The sequence below is a fragment of the Scleropages formosus genome, chromosome 4, assembly GCF_900964775.1.
Source record: "Scleropages formosus chromosome 4, fSclFor1.1, whole genome shotgun sequence".
In the NCBI taxonomy this organism is placed as follows: domain Eukaryota; kingdom Metazoa; phylum Chordata; class Actinopteri; order Osteoglossiformes; family Osteoglossidae; genus Scleropages; species Scleropages formosus.
In genome coordinates this window covers 12944620-12961125 of record NC_041809.1, presented here as the reverse complement: position 1 = coordinate 12961125, position 16506 = coordinate 12944620, and the positions used below count along the sequence as shown (strand labels likewise).

The 16506-nt window shown below is 44.9% G+C and overlaps 1 protein-coding gene across 23 annotated transcripts in view; it reads right to left on the bottom strand.

Annotated features, from left to right (window-relative positions):
• LOC108932724 (ankyrin-3-like) overlaps positions 1-16506 on the bottom strand; it is a 152602-nt gene that overhangs the window by 90938 nt on the left and 45158 nt on the right. The window lies entirely within an intron of this gene.

Below are 16506 nucleotides of genomic sequence, written 5' to 3'. Positions count from 1 at the left end.
CGATGGCGGGGGAAAAAGCTGGACAGACCTGGCAGGCCCAAACGCATAGTGAGGGTCTGTTGGGAACGTTTGGCGGAGGCCCCTGTCAGAGAGGTCTTCAACTCCCACCTCCGACAGAGCTTCAACCAGGTCCCGAGGGAGACTGGGGACATTGAGTCCGAATGGACTATGTTCCGCTCCTCCATTGTCGGTGCGGCGGTTCGGAGCTGCGGCCATAAGGTTTCCGGCGCCTGTTGCGGCGGCAATCCCCGAACACGGTGGTGGACACCGGAGGTAAGGGATGCCGTCAAGCTGAAGAAGGAGTTCTATCGGGCCTGGCTGGCACATGGGACCCCTGATGCAGCTGACGGGTACAGACGGGCCAAACGGAACGCGGCTCTGGCAGTCGCCGTGGCAAAAACTCGGGCTTGGGAGGAGTTCGGTGAGGCCATGGAGGAAGACTTTCGGTCGGCCTCAAAGAGATTCTGGCAAACCGTCCGGCGACTCAGAGGGGGGAAGCAGTGTTCTGCCAACACTGTTTACAGTGGAAGTGGTGCGTTGCTGACCTCAACTGAGGATGTCCTCGGGCGGTGGAAGGAGTACTTTGAGGATCTCCTCAATCCCTCCGACACACCTTCCGTAGAGGAAGCTGAGGCCGGGGACTCCGAGGGGGACTCGGAGGGGGACTCGTCCATTACCCTGGCTGAAGTTGCTGAGGTAGTCAAAAAACTCCTCGGTGGCAAGGCTCCGGGGGTGGATGAGATCCGCCCCGAGTTTCTCAAGTCTCTGGATGTTGTGGGGCTGTCTTGGCTGACACGCCTCTGCAGCATTGCGTGGAGTTCGGGGATGGTGCCTCTGGACTGGCAGACCGGGGTGGTGGTCCCTCTTTTTAAGAAGGGGGACCGGAGATTGTGTTCCAACTACAGGGGGATCACACTCCTTAGCCTCCCTGGGAAAGTCTATGCCGGGGTACTGGAGAGGAGAATCCGACCGATTCTGATTCTTTTAACTTGTGTAAGGGGTTGAAGAATGCTCTATTTGCATAAGTTGAGTTGTGTCTGTATGCACCGGAGAGAAAAATTATATTGTAATCATGTCATGAGCTCCCTCCCATTAACATTTTTGTATTTCATTTCCGAATGACCAATATTTTGTTGCTGAGTTTGTTGATTTGTTGATGTAATTCAGGCAATTACAACAGAGCAGACATCTAAAATATTTTTTAAAATTCCACTGATGTTGTCTATATATGTTGCATATGTGCCCATCTGTCAGCAGGTGAGAGGAAAGGGAACTCTTCCATCTGACGAATGACATCCATGAGATCAATGACTTGGAGGAAAAGACTGCACATAGGGCTGAATCATCTCTCTTTAAGGTGTTAAGCAGAACTGCAAAGCAGCAGTCTTTCTTTGAGTGATGGACACCACTGACATCACTCCTACACACTAGGGAAACAGCCTTAATGAGTGGGCTGTGGCCCAGGAGATCTCAGGACTCTTCAGCCATTCCAGATTTCTGTAGGTATGGATGACAAGCAGTCTGAGGCACACCGATATAGAAGCAGAATCATAGTGACTAATGCACTGGGGAAAAGGATCTTTACATGCAACCAGTGACCCCTCACCTGGGTCAGAAAGCTGATAACTTTCTCAAGTCCCAGCTGCTCCTCCTTGTAGCTCACCTTAAAACATCTGTGGCCAGAGCACTATCAAGACTGAACAGCCTTGCAGCCAATAGTCTCGAGCCACCTGGAAGCATAAACACCAACAGTCCAATAAGTGTGCACCTCTCTAACCCACAGGCAGTTATTGCTTATGTACCTTGTCATCAAGGGGGTGCGGTGGTGCAGTGGGTTGGACCGGGTCCTGCTTTCCGGTGGGTCTGGGGTTCGAGTCCCACTTGGGGTGCCTTGCAGCGGACTGGCATCCCGTCCTGGGTGTGTCCTCTGTCCTTACGCCCTGTGTTACCGGGTAGGCTCCGGTTCCCCATGACCCCGTATGGGACAAGCGGTTCTGAAAATGTGTGTGTGTGTACCTTGTCACCCACCTGTTATCAGATCTTTCAAGATGATGCTTTTTTTATAAGGAAATGGTCAGCATGATGAAAGCTTAGCAAATGCTTGCCTACAAAATGACTGAAACTTGCAATTAATTTATTCATTTATTTTTGTATTTTAAGTTACTATCCTTGAAGGTATAATAAAAAACCCTGTCATAAGATTTAATCTTTGGATTAAAAGACCAGGATTCCTGCTACCTACACACACATTTTGCTTTGGAGAAAAGCATCAACTAAATGTATACTTTATTTTATTTTCAAAAGAACTTTCCTGCTGTTGATCACTGAAAATATACTGCACCACTTCGTGTTATGCAAAATCTCTTTTCAGTTTCTTTTTCCAAAGAAGCCCTGAAAAACATGATAGCAAATCAAACTTTTTTGTGGCATCTATACTGTAGGAGCTATGTGCACACCAGTATACACAGCAGGTAGCCACTGACACCATTTGTAAAATTAAGAAATAAATACATTAAAGTGAGCAACATCAAGGATTCCCACATGGAACATGATGGGAGCATCATCAGGAGGTACATAAGATACACAACAAGAGGCAACAGATATAGTGATCATACAGTGATATAACAAAGTATGCCACCATGAAGACTTTGCTCAAATCTTGTACAATCCAATGACAAATGCCAGTCAATACAAGGTTCAGAACTAATTGTGAAAATGGCCTTTGTACCCTGCATCACACAAATTACCCACAGTTTAGCACAATTCCTTGTAACAAAACTTGTCTTTAAGGACATAATCATAAGCAGTAGACCAACTGTGATGTGTGAAGAATGTAGAGAGGTCATGGTTGCACTGCATCTTTGTGATGATATCTTCTGCTGCATAGGCTCATGTGTCTGTATGACTGAAAGCCCCACCAAATGAGAAAGCTGAACACACAGCAGAACCCCCTTACAGCCCTTGTACAGAGCCTGGCCAGTTTAAGATGCCTGGCCAGTTTGTCTGGCTGGAAGGACAACCACAAGTCATACAGAGCTATATTTATCTTGGGCTCATTGGCAATAGAGAAGGAATTAGGGGCTGTTAGGAAGTAATACTCGTGTTTTGATACAGGTATTATTACATAATTCGTCACAAAACACCTGAAATCCAAAATGCCTTTCCCTAGTTTCGGTCCGACACAAGGAAATAAGCATCAGCTCTTCTGGTCAGAGGTGCACTACTGGAGATATCTATCCTAGCAAATCAATTTGTTACAAACTTTGGTTGTCTGTGCTATGTAACTATTTGCTGCATGACACCAAAAGAACTGGACTGCCGTTTTGTCAACTTAGCTACCTGTTCCTGACCTAGTAAGTGCAAAGAATCATAGTTCTGGAAAAATTGCTATGATTCTCTGCACCTATTAAACATGGTACAAAGTTTTATGTTTTCCTTATGCTTAACAGAGACCTTATTTCAACATTTTGGATTTATTTCAGTGATACATATGAACATACAGCACATACCAGCATAGAAAGGAAGGAAAATAATGTCCTGTTCTGTCCTTGCAGTTCTTTGAACAGATTACCATTGTCTGAAAAAGAAATCTGATTAGAGTGTTCTTGTGATTAAGTAAGTAATGGAGTAATGGAGTAATGGAGCCAGTAAGGGAGTGAAGAAAATTGTAGATGCCTCCATAAAAACTTGGTGTCCCCTCTGAAGACAGATCAGCTTTTTTCTCAGGTTACAGAGCTATGGACATGCTCTCTCTCACTATTCACAGCCACCTGGTATGGAAGGCCTTTGTATGATCTTTTTGCCTCAAAAAACACATTCCTGCAGGGAGAGGCTGTGTCCTCTCACCACAGTACAGCCTGGTTGTTGCTACAGCAACTTGTGACTGTCTACCTTAAACACAAAAAAACAAACAGACAGCCATACACAGAAACACCACTCTGGAAGAAGCATCTGCAAGCCAGGAGACACGATTACTTTTCATTCAAGGAGTTTACTGTTGCATTTTTCTCTCAAGCCTATACAGTATGTAGATCTAAACACCTGATAATAACTGTCATCATTAATTAGTTTCAGCTTATCTGACACTTTTGTCATTTAAGCTACAGATGGTCCCCGACTTACGATGGAGTCGATAAATCCATCGTAAGTAATCCATCGTAAGTCGAAAATATAGTAAGTCAAAGATACATTTAAAACACCTAACCTACTGAACATCATCACTTCTTATCCTTTAAGATGGTTGAGATTTTCGATTACAAAAGTCCAAGTTCATCTGCATTGGCCATTATGGGCTTGCCACCTTCATGCTGGACAATTATCTTGAGTTTCTCCTCAAGAGTAATTGCTTTCCTTTTCTTCTTCTCACCAGTAGCAGGAGACACAGATGGGCATTTCGTAGACATGATGGATGCACCAAAACAACGCTAGCAACACAGAACACTATAGAGTATTGGTTGTACACGCTAGTGACCACGTGGCAGACTGGGAAATGTGGATCACTGCCATTGCTCAGCTGCCCAGCATCATGAGAGAGTATCATATCGGATATCGCTTGCCAGGAAAAATCAAAATTCGAAGTACGATTTCTACTGAATGCATATCGCTATTGCACCATTGTAAAGTTGAAAAATCTTAAGTCAGACGATCGTAACTCGGGGACTGTCTGTCCTTAGAAAACATTTGTACTTTTTACCCATTCATACAGATTGATATATATTGAAATAATTCTAGTTAATCACCTTGCTCAAGAACAGTATGGTATGGACTTGTTTGGGGATTGTTGAAGCAACCTATGTTGGTTTTTTAGCTACAATGCTACCTGCTTCCTAAGTTTGTGCATATGTATGAAACCAAGCCAGCTGCTTTTCAGATGTGCAAAGCTATCAAACAGCGATCCTGAAAATCTACAAATCACCATTAATGAAACATAAAATCTGATTTAGACTGAGCTAGCACAAAGAATGAATAATAGACTGACATTCCGCAAAAAAAGATTCAAAGAAGAAGAACAAGCCACTGGAGAAGAATGTGTGCAGATGAAGGAATGGAGACATCTGCCTCTGTCTCACAGAAATAGGCTTGCCTCTGTCCCTAGTCCCCTGGGGGAGAGGACTCCCAGTGCATAGAGCCCAGTGCTAGGGACACTCTGAGGCAGGAGAAGGGAAGGAGGAGGAGCAGGTGGAATGATGGGGGAGGGGAGTGTTGAAGAAGAGAGCAAACATGGAAATTATTGAGAATGCAGGACAAACCCCTTTCTTCATGAACTGCAAGGATTAATAATGGGGGTTTTGCCTCTGGAGACCCATCGTGAAGTCGGAGACTCCAAGATCCACACATACCCCGCCCCATTCTACTGATGAAGAGCTATACACCCAGCCCACAGAGAGAGAGCAGTGCTGAGCATGCTGTGGGGGTGGTGGTGGAGCAGGCGTGGAGCTGGAGATGAATTGGGCCAGTCGTAAAATGAAACAACAGCAGGGGATTCTCTCCTCAGAGCCAATAACTGCACTGCCATCTTGTCTCCTTATCCTTTCAGTCATGCTTTCCTGTGTGAGCACATGTGCACGTGTATTACAATCATGTCCAAAAAATATTACACTGCTGTTGTGTAGTAAAGCAGTCAAAGATATTTTATGTGTGTGGTTACCTTTTAATGTGAAAAGCAGTTGGAATGGATCCTTAAATATGCCAAATGCGAAGACACTGCAGTGTCTCTATAACAGCAAACATTAAAAAAGAATTGTAAAAAAAACATAAAAAAATTTAAGGTGTATCAGATACCAGAGAACAAGTGTGTATTTTGGTTTCTTTGCTGCTGGCTCTTTTAATTCATGCACATTCTCAGAGCTGCTTTTTTAAATGCATAACCAGGAAAAAAAATCAGGTCAAATATCCAGCACTGCACTGTCTGTCGTGACTGTCAGAGGGAATGACTGCATCCAGGACGTGTTTCCACCTGAATGGCAGGTCAAAAAACAACTCCTTCAGCATAAAAATGGCTTTCGTGACACAGCCTCAAATACAAGCCTGAACTCTCCTCTGTTAAGGCATAGGAGAGTTGCCGCAGACAAGAGAAACAAATTATCTAGCTGCATTTGACATACGGTGTTTGCATGGGAGTGTTAAATACATGACAGGAAAATGCAGAACAATTTTTAGCAACACATCAGTATCTGCAATCAGGTTATTCAGCATATCCAGTTGTATACTTCGGACAGTTGGTAGCATAGTGGTGAGCACTGCTGTCTTGGACCTAGAAAGTGTAGGTTCATGTTACCTTCAGTTGTAGTACCCTTGAGTAAAGTCCTTACTCTAAATTGTTACAGTAAAAATACCCAGCTATGCAAACAGGTAAGTAGCTTAATGGTGTAAGCTGCTTTGGAGAAAAGCATCAGATAACCAAGGTTTTTGTAAATATTTTGGTTGTCAGTCATGTACAGACTGCAGGGATGACTACGTCATTTAAAATGAAAAGTGATCATTTGCACTTTGGAAGGATGTGTGGTTAATCGTTATTTTAGTGGAACTATTTCCCTTTAAATATGCTATGGTCTAACAATTTTCAAGACTTAGAAACATGTGTCAAGCCATGTATTTCCCCTATATGAAGATAAATGTGTGTTTTTCTGAATTAAATATTTTATAAAATGGTATTTATGATATTTATCTCAAAGACCGACACATTCCTGTCAGAACTACAAAGAATATAAAATTATGTGATGTCATTCAGAGCAATAAAATACAATGTTAAAACATGCTTTACAAAGGGTTTCACTTTCACTTGTTATGCTAATATCAGATACATCATTTTAACATATAGTGTTACACTCCAACATTTCAGAAGAAATGGTTTTGTTTTTGTTGTTTTAATAATACACATGACAAATTAATGACAATCTTCTAATCACATATCATGCATAATAAAATTGGAACGCACCATTATTTAAATGTAATACAGTTGCATTTCCAAGAAAACTTAAAAAGGGGTATTGTGTAAAAAATACAAAATGCCTCATTTGATGAGGGTAAGTAGAATGAGGAATTAGGCATTCTGTTTAGAAGATGTAGCAGTGGAAATACAGTATGTAATTGAAGAAAATCTGAGAAAATTTGTTGGCCCATTGCCTCAGATGTAGACTAGAGTATGGATTTTTCTGGGGCCATCTGCTAGCAGTAATGTGACTGGCATTCATAGTGTCTGCCCAACAGCTGCACCCAAAGTTGCAGCTGCCCAGCTGTTCCATCCTGGGGGAGGGGTGCCTGTGGGAGCAGCTGCAACTTTTCAAGGTGACCAATCATCACATAGTGACTCGGTATTCTGTAAGAAGGTCTGCTGTACACGAGAAAAGGTATCCTGCACCTTCCTGTGACCTCTGTGGTCAGTCTCCATCAGTGTTCATAGCACTGCTGCCCTTGTTTATCGAAAGGGTGATCTAGACAACAGCACAAGGGTTTTATATATATATATATATATATATATATATATATATATATATATATATATATATATATATATATATAATTCAGATGTTCTAGCTTGATCATTCACAAGACAGCCCTGCTTCATACCCTGTGTTTATAATGCAAATTAGTACTTTGACAACACCTAGAACCGCCCCTCCGTGAACCACCACCTTACCGTGGTGGAGGGGTTTGAGTGCCTGAATGACTCCAGGAGCTATGTTGCCTGGGGCTATATGCCCCTGGTAGGGTCTCCCATGGCAAACAGGTCCTGGATGACAGACGAGACAAAGTGTGGTTCAAAAGCCCCTTATAAAGAAAATAAAACCAAGGCTTTCATTTACCCCGCCCGGTATGGGGTCACTGGGGCCCCACCCTGGAGCCAGGCCTGGGGGGGCGGGCTCGCATGCGAGCGCCTGGTGACCAGGTCTATGCCCACGGGGCCTGGCCGGGCTCAGCCCGAAGCCATGATGTGGAGCCACTCTTCGGTGGGCTCACCACCTGCCAGAAGACCGTAAGGGGCCAGTGCATTGTCATTTGGGCGGTGGTCGGGGCCGAGTGCCTGGCCGACCCAAACCTCGGGCGCCAACTCTGGTTTTTGGGACTTGGAATGTCACCTCGCTGGCGGGGAAGGAGCCTGAGGTGGTGCGGGAGGTTGAGAGATACCGTCTAGATATAGTCGGGCTCACTTCCACTCACAGCTTGGGTTTTGAAACCACTCTTTTCGACCAAGGGTGGACTCTCCACTATTCTGGCGTTGCCCAGGGTGAGAGGCGGCGGGCGGGTGTGGGCTTATTAATAGCCCCCCAGTTCAGCCGCCATGTGTTGGAGTCTACCCCGGTGAATGAGAGGGTCGTCTCCCTACGCCTTCGGGTCAGGGAACGGTCTCTCACTGTCGTTTGTGCTTATGCGCCTAGCGGCAGTGTAGAGTACCCGGCCTTTTTAGAGTCCCTGGGGGGCGTGCTGGAAAGCGCTCCCACTGGGGACTCTGTCGTTCTACTGGGGGACTTTAACGCCCACGTGGGCAGCAACAGTGACACCTGGAGGGGCGTGACTGGGAGGAACGGCCTCCCTGATCTGAACCCGAGCGGTGAGTTGTTATTGGATTTCTGTGCTAGTCACGGTTTGTCCATAACAAACACCATGTTCATGCATAAGGGTGTCCATAGGTGCACTTGGCACCAGGACACCCTAGGTCGGAGGTCGATGATCGACTTTGTAGTCGTTTCTTCTGACCTTCGGCCATATGTCTTGGACACTCGGGTGAAGACAGGGGCTGAGCTGTCAACTGATCACCACCTGGTGGTGACTTGGATTCGATGGCGGGGGAAAAAGCTGGACAGACCTGGCAGGCCCAAACGCATAGTGAGGGTCTGTTGGGAACGTTTGGCGGAGGCTCCTGTCAGAGAGGTCTTCAACTCCCACCTCCGACAGAGCTTCAACCAGGTCCCGAGGGAGACTGGGGACATTGAGTCCGAATGGACTATGTTCCACACCTCCATTGTCGGGGCGGCGGTTCGGAGCTGCGGCCATAAGGTTTCCGGCGCCTGTCGCGGCGGCAATCCCCGAACACGGTGGTGGACACCGGAGGTAAGGGATGCCGTCAAGCTGAAGAAGGAGTTCTATCGGGCCTGGCTGGCACATGGGACCCCTGATGCAGCTGACGGGTACAGACGGGCCAAACGGAACGCGGCTCTGGCAGTCGCCGTGGCAAAAACTCGGGCTTGGGAGGAGTTCGGTGAGGCCATGGAGGAAGACTTTCGGTCGGCCTCAAAGAGATTCTGGCAAACCGTCCGGCGACTCAGAGGGGGGAAGCAGTGTTCTGCCAACACTGTTTACAGTGGAAGTGGTGCGTTGCTGACCTCAACTGAGGATGTCCTCGGGCGGTGGAAGGAGTACTTTGAGGATCTCCTCAATCCCTCCGACACACCTTCCGTAGAGGAAGCTGAGGCCGGGGACTCCGAGGGGGACTCGGAGGGGGACTCGTCCATTACCCTGGCTGAAGTTGCTGAGGTAGTCAAAAAACTCCTCGGTGGCAAGGCTCCGGGGGTGGATGAGATCCGCCCCGAGTTTCTCAAGTCTCTGGATGTTGTGGGGCTGTCTTGGCTGACACGCCTCTGCAGCATTGCGTGGAGTTCGGGGATGGTGCCTCTGGACTGGCAGACCGGGGTGGTGGTCCCTCTTTTTAAGAAGGGGGACCGGAGATTGTGTTCCAACTACAGGGGGATCACACTCCTTAGCCTCCCTGGGAAAGTCTATGCCGGGGTACTGGAAAGGAGAATCCGACCGATAGTCGAACCTCGGATTCAGGAGGAGCAATGCGGTTTTCGCCCTGGCCGTGGAACACTGGACCAGCTCTATCCCCTCACTAGGGTGTTGGAGGGTTCATGGGAGTTTGCCCAACCAGTCCATATGTGTTTTGTGGACCTGGAGAAGGCATTTGACCGTGTCCCTCGTGGCATCCTTTGGAGGGTACTTCGGGATTATGGGGTTCAGCGCTCGTTGCTACGGGCTGTTCGTTCCCTGTATGACCGGAGCAGGAGCTTGGTTCGCATTGCCGGCAGTAAGTCAGACCTGTTCCCGGTGCATGCTGGACTCCGCCAGGGCTGCCCTTTGTCACCGATTCTGTTCATTATCTGCATGGACAGAATTTCTAGGCACAGCCAGGGAACGGAGGGTGTCCGTTTTGGTGGCCGCAAGATCTCGTCTCTGCTTTTTGCGGACAATGTGGTCCTGCTGGCTTCATCGAATCAAGACTTACAGCGTGCACTGGAGAGGTTTGCAGCCAAGTGCGAAGTGGCGAGGATGAGAATTAGCACCTCCAAATCCGAGGCCATAGTCCTCAGTCGGAAAAAGGTGGATTGTCCCCTCCGGGTTAGGGGGGAGCTCCTCCCTCAAGTGGAGGAGTTTAAGTATCTCGGGGTCTTGTTCACGAGTGAAGGAAAAATGGAGCGGCAGGTTGACGGACGGATCGGTGTGGCGTCCGCAGTAATGAGGTCGTTGTACCGGTCTGTTGTGGTGAAGAGGGAGCTGAGTCGTAAGGCGAAGCTCTCAATTTTCTGGTCGATCTACGTTCCTACCCTCACCTATGGTCATGAACTCTGGATCATGACCGAAAGAATGAGATCACGGATACAAGTGGCAGAAATGAGTTTCCTCCACAGGGTGGCTGGGCGCACCCTTAGAGATAGGGTGAGGAGCTCAGTCACCCGGGAGGAGCTCGGAGTAGAGCTGCTGCTCTTCCGCATCGAGAATAGCCAGTTGAGGTGGCTCGGGCATCTGTTCCGAATGCCTCCTGGACGCCTCCCTGGGGAGGTGTTCCGGGCATGTCCCACTGGGAGGAGGCCTCGGGGCAGACCCAGGACACGTTGGAGAGACTATGTCTCCCGGCTGGCCTGGGAACGCCTTGGGGTTCCCCCAGAGGAGCTGGAGGAGGTTTACGAGGAGAGGGAAGTCTGGCAGGCTCTGCTCGGACTGCTGTCCCCGCGACCCGGCCCCGGATAGCGGAGGAAGATGGATGGATGGACAACACATAGAAGTTAAAAATCTAATCAAGGCCACCTATATAAACCACAGCACCAAACCACAAAGAAAATCTATTCCTTAATAAAGCCTGCTAGTCTGATCAACTGATCAACAGTGTGGGTTGGCTATAAATTGACCTTAAGGCTGGCCAAGTCTCTATATGTGTAAGGCTGTTCAAGTATATACATGCAAGCATAATTACCCTACAATGGGCTGATGTCTTATCTGGCTTGTACTACATCTTATGTCCTATGTTTCCTAAACTTTGATCTGAACAACCATGATCGTAGCTGGATAGGAAATTATTGAAAAAGGACTAATTGATACATGAACATGTGTGGAATAACCTGGACATATAACTATAAATGTACTGTCTGGATGGAAATAGTTTGGTCTAAGCTAGTTCTAACACTAGGTAATGGCATTTATGGCAAGGCTACAGTTTCTACAATCCCAATTCCAAAAATAGTTTGGACACTGTGCAGAATATAAATAAAAACAGAATGCAATGATTTGCAAATCTCATAAACCCATATTTTATTCACAATAGAACATAAAAAACATCAAATGTTTAAACTGAGGAAATACCATTTTAAGGAAAAAATAAGGTAATTTTGAATTTGATGGCAGCAACATGTCTCAAAAATGTTGGGACAGTGCCATGTTTACCACTGTGTAGCATCCCCTCTTCTTTTAACAACAGTCCATATACGTCTGGGAACTGAGGAGACCAGTTGCTGGAGTTTTGGGAGAGGAATGTTGTCCAATTCATGTCAGAAAGAGGATTCTCGCTGCTCAACAGTCCTGGGTCTTTGTCATATTTTTCGTTTCATGATGTGCTAAATGTTTTCAGTTGGTGAAAGGTCTGGACTGCAGGCAAGCCAGTTCAGCACCCGGACTCTTCTATTACGAAACCACGCTGTTGTAATAGATGCAGTATGCGGTTTAGCATTGTCTTGCTGAAATATGCAAGGCCTTCCCTGAAGAAGATGTTATCTGGATGGAAGCATATGTAGCTCTAAAACCTGTATATACTTTTCAGCATTGATGGTGCCTTTCCACACGTGCAAGCTGCCCATTCCATAGGCACTTATGCACCCCCATAGCATCAGAGATGCAAGCTTTTGAACTGAGCGCTACTAAAAAGCCGGATGGTCCCTCTCCTCTTTAGTCCGGAGGACACGGCGTCTATGGTGTCCAAAAAGAATTTCACATTTCGATTCGTCTGACCACAGAACAGTTTTCTACTTTGCCTCCGTCCATTTTAAATGAGCTTTAGCCCAGAGAAGACAGCGGCGTTCCTGGATCATGTTCACAAATGGCTTCTTCTTCACATGATAGAGCTTTAACCTGCATTTGTGGATGGCACGGCGAACTGTGTTCCCAGACAATGATTTCTGGAGGTGTTTTTGAGCCCATGCAGTGATTTCCATTACAGAATCATGCCTGTATTTAATGCAGTGCCACCTGAGGGCCTGAAGATCACGGGCATCCAATATTGATGTTCTCCTTTGCCCATTGCGCACAGACATTTCTCCAGATTCTCGCAATCTTTTGATGACATTATGCACTATAGATGATAAGATATTCAAAGTCTTTTCAAATTTTACATTGAGGAACATTATTCTGAAATTGTTCCACAATTTGTAGCCGCAGTTTTTCCCAGATTAGTGAACTTCTGCCCATCTTCATTTCTTGGAGACTCTGCCTATCTAAAATATTCTTTTTATACCTAATCATGTTATTGACCTGTTGCCAATTAACCCAGTTAGTTGCAAAATGTTCCTCCAGTTGTTTCTTTTTAGTAACACTTACTTTTCCAACCTTTTGTTGCCCTGTCCCAACTTTTTTGAGACATGTTGCTGCCATCAAATTCAAAATTACCTTATTTTTTTCTTAAAATGGTACATTTCCTTAGTTTAAACATTTTATATGTTTTCAATGTTCTATTGTGAATAACACATAGGTTTATGAGATTTGCAAATCATTGTATTCTGTTTTTCTTTACATTTTACACAGTGTCCCAACTTTTTTGGAAATGGGGTTGTAGTTCCTTGAAATCAAAGTTTCAGAACATTACAAATTATAAATTAAGAATGTTCTTATTTTTTATTTACTCCCACTGATACTTAGTATTTAATCTTTTCACAAATTTTTAAATTTTTCTCATGTAATAATGAATATGGATAGTTTCTTTACTGTAAGCCTTTGTGTATATTCATACATATAGTACAAGATCTTCTGTAGGACTTGAAGACATTACTAAAATACTTTGTGTTATTATCCTTTGACGAAATAACAGGCAACAAAAACATAAGCTTCGAGCTCTGACATGAGGGTGACAGAGTATTGTGAGTGGCAGCATCCTTGCCCAGTTACACCCGTCTAATTTTTACACCTGTCAAAATAATCCACACTATATGGTCTTTCACACAGTCATCTTTATGTGTTGCTGGACTAATGGAGGGAGAAACTATATTTTCAAGGCAGTGTTGGGAATTTTGCAGATGAGACCAGGAGACTTGGAAGTATCTTCAGCAGCATTCTTTATTCCAGATGAGACCATAAGTCTATAACATCAAAACGTGTTGTTTCGCGCTGTAGTCATCAAGTCTAACTAAGGGAGACATACATTGTGGTTTTATAGGCATTCAGTGGGCAGTCCTTAAAGGTGTGACCTTACACAAAGCTTTAGAGGTGATACCTTCAAACAAAGCATCAAAGGCAAGGAAGCCTTCACAGGAACCAATCCCCAACTGCTAGCTACCCCAAACTTCCTTATCACCAAATGGTTTGACCACCATCTAGTAACACAAACTGGGATATGTTAATGTTCTCACGATCACATTAACAGGCAGACCCATTCAACTGTAAGTTTGATCTAATTATCCAAAAAATGTTGTCCTGAATGCCCACAAGCAATGTGTATTACCCTGATGTTTTCATATGATAATATGGGATAGACAGATGGTCAATTGATCTTAAAGTGACCCTGAATTGTGGATTCCTACAGTAGCTGAAAGAATATAAAATACCATAGTATAAATCAACATTCACAATGCATGCATTCCTGGTTGTCTGTTGTCAGTTATGATATGTTCTCCTAAGTTCATCCGGTATCATTAACTGCTTGTCAAATATAGGGTTGTGGTGGTCAACAGTCTATTCCAGAAAGAGAAGGCATGAAGCAGGGTACAACTTGGATGGGATATCTATCACAGGGCAGTCATGCACATACACTAAAATCAATTAGTCACCAAATCACATGAAACATGCATTTGGGGGGAAACCAGAGCACCCGGAGGACACGAACACAAACATAAGGAGAACAAGCAAACTTAGGTGGGCTAGGTCTGAATTTCCATCCAAAACCACAGTCCAGGAGCTGTGAAAATGGTATTGCAGTCTGACCTCTGTATCAATGTGCTGCTTCAAAGTATTCTACTAAAAAATATTCATGTGTTATTAAAATAAGTTACATTAAAATTATAGAAGGAAGCAAATTTTTAACACTTGGTTTTCCATATATCCTGTACCATAGCATAAAACAGGTAGTACTAAAACTATACTAGGGGAGGGCACGGTGACGCAGTGGGTTGGACCTGGTCCTGCTCTCTGGTGGGTCTGGGGTTCGAGTCCCGCTTGGGGTGCCTTGCAACGGACTGGCGTCCCATCCTGGGTGTGTCCCCTCCCTCTCCAGCCTTCTGCCCTGTGTTGCCAGGTTAGGCTCTGGCTCCCCGCGACCCTGAATGGGACAAGCGGTTCAAATAGTGTGTGTGTGTGTGTGATACTATACTATAGCTTAATAGTATGGGTAAACTATTCTATAACATAATACAGGTAACTGTGTGAAACTGCCAACTAATGAATGAAATTGCCCACTTTTACAAATTTAAAAAAAAAAAAAAAAGAAAAATTTGTTCAGTCAGATTTCCACACACACACACACACACACACACACACACACACACACACACACTATCTGAACTACTTGTCCCATACGGGGTCTCGGGGAACCGGAGCCTAACCCGGCAACACAGGGCGGAAGGCTGGAAAGGGAAGCGACACACTCAGGGCGGGACGCCAATCCATCACAAGGCACCCCAAGCGGGATTCAAACCCCAGACCCGCCGGAGAGCAGGACCAGGTCCAACCCACTGCGCCACTGCGCCCCCCTGCTTCAGATTTCTACTGCAGTCCAAAAAATAGAAAATGAATTTAACATACCTATACTATTTTTGCACATGTGTGTCCACACAATGACTATAGCTGCTTGTCCTGGCAAACCAGAGACTAGCCCGGCAACAGCGTGCAAGGCAAAATGGGGAGGGGATGCACCCTGGACGTGACACCAGTCTACAAAGGGCACCCTAGGCAGGTGTTCAAACCCCAGATCCACCACACAGCAAGCCCTGGCCAAACCCATTACGCCACCACATGTGTGTCCATGTTGGTATTTTAACGTCATGTCAGCAATCTAATTATGCTTTCTTTAGCGTAACACAAGTAGCTGAAATATTTGTGAGTGATGAATTAGTTTACCTCTATCCCTCTAGGGTGGGGGAATGGGGACAACCCAAAAAACTTTTTTTTATGCCTGTGGAAATCAATTCAGATTGTCTGTGTCTCTTGTAGCAAACAGTGAGAATTTTAATGCTCCTCCATATTTTTCATCCAGCCCTCCCTACCTTTGGTGCTTGAGCACTCAACTCCTCAACATTGAAGGTTTGCCAGGAGAACATTACCTCCAGCCCATCAAATGACATTCATTAGCTGTTTGGGGAAGAAAAATCTTTACTCCCAAGATGTGCCAAGGGGAAACCAGCTGACAAAATTTGGCCTATATTGCCCAAAGTGACACCCATTAAAGCCGTGTTGCCGTTAACGTTTCACTTAGCATTTCAGATAGTCAGTTCTATTAAACAATATCAACAGCACAGAACAAGGGCAACCAAGCTCTTCAGAAAGAACGAAACAGAAAACAAGGCATTTTCTGTCTTTATAACAGATGTCTTATGTAGGGACTAAGGAATTGACCAGAAAGCAATGAAAAACAATTAGGAGCACAAAATGTTAAAACTAAATTTTATATACAACTACAATCCATACAACAAATACAAAGCAATCACAACATCTAGAGCACTGTAGACTTAATGAATATGATCCCATTTCTTACAACAGACATTAACTAATCTGTGTATAAATAAAAGGTTCATCCCTGGAAATGATCTGCATTTCTGAAAGGTCAAAACTACAGACTTATCTATAATGCCACAGCAAATTACAGAGAAAATAGATATTTTATCATTCTGGAAAGGATCTGTTATGATCCTAAAAAAAAATTTTTTCAACATTTAAAAATCCTACATAGCATATCAACAAGGTGCCATTTATGCACTTTAGCCAAAAAGATGACAGAAATTCTATTAACCTTGTAGGTCACAAAAGGTAAATCACTGTTTCAGTCATGAAAGATGATACAAAAATCACGTCAGTGCTCAAACATTCGGAGCCACAATG